Consider the following 1,345-nt stretch of genomic DNA (forward strand, 5'->3'; position numbering starts at 1 on the left):
TATATATATATATTTATTTATTTATTTATTATTTATTATTATTATTTTTTTTATTTTTTTTTCAGTAGTTGACTCATTTTATATTGTTTGAAATTTTTCTAGAAGTGTGTCCTTAAAGGTCAAAATGTTATGAAGTCATTTTTCTTTAACTTTTTAAATTGTATTTTTATATAAAATCCATATATGTGTCGTCACAAACTACATATTTACAACATTGCCATTCAATAAAAATTATACAATTATCCATTGAAGTCCATTTGAAAATTGCCTTTGCAATGTTAGAACTTTCTCCTAACAAGATATTTTGTATATATGTTAGCCATCAATTCATTATTTTAACAAAACTCCATCTATAACATCAATTTATCATCATACATGGTTCCTTAAAAGGGTTTAAAAGACATGGGAAATGGTTTAGAGTCCTCATATAGGAGTAGATTACAAAGACAATGAACCTTATTTTAGTATGTTATATCAAACAACTATTAACATTGTAAGGATTCTTAAACTCTTAAGCAATGAATACTTAAATGGATCTTGTGGAAGGATGTTGTTTTTAATGCCAACATTTGACATGCAACTCTTGTTTCTTGTTACTTTAGGGTATCTACAAGCTTGGAAATCCTTTTCACAAATTGCAAGGTTTCATACTACATACAACCTTTCATCCTTGCTGAGCTCAAGAGCCCATTTAATTTTAAAAATGGTTATCTCAAAGTAATTAAAGGAAGGAAAATTAATTGGACAAAAGATAGAATACTATAATTTGATATGGTTTTTACAATGAGTTCATAAGAACTTCATAAGCTACAAATCCTAGTCTATAAGAGGCACTATAAGCTATCAAATGGGCTACCTTGGGACCCAGATACTCTTGTCATAAAATTTATTGGAATGCTAGAAGAGAAAAAAAGGTCCATATATCCTTGTTGAAATTTCAATTTAATTTCGATTTTTGACAATGTCATAGAAGAGTTGAATCTAGGTCCAAATGGAGGCCTTATCTATGGTATGCAACACTTAGTGCAAAATTTAACAGATTGGATGTTTTGTGTTTATGTATCAATATATATCTTTTCCTAACAATGTTGAATATTTTATGCTATGGGTATGGTTTTAGAATTAAGACTAACTAAGGATCAAGAAGCTAAAACTCTAAGAATCATGATATGTTAATGTTTACCTTTATAATGACCTTTAATACCTTAGTTGGTCTTTGGTGGATCAACAGATCCATGTATGAAGAAAAATGTGTTAATATACATTATCATTATAACATAAAATTGTAATGAATAATGGACTTAATAATGGCTATTCTTATACTTTGGAGGAACCTTCCTTATTA

The sequence above is a fragment of the Pinus tabuliformis genome, chromosome 6, assembly GCF_031772625.1.
Source record: "Pinus tabuliformis cultivar Carrire ecotype Pingquan chromosome 6, CPIR1, whole genome shotgun sequence".
Taxonomy (NCBI): Eukaryota; Viridiplantae; Streptophyta; class Pinopsida; order Pinales; family Pinaceae; genus Pinus; species Pinus tabuliformis.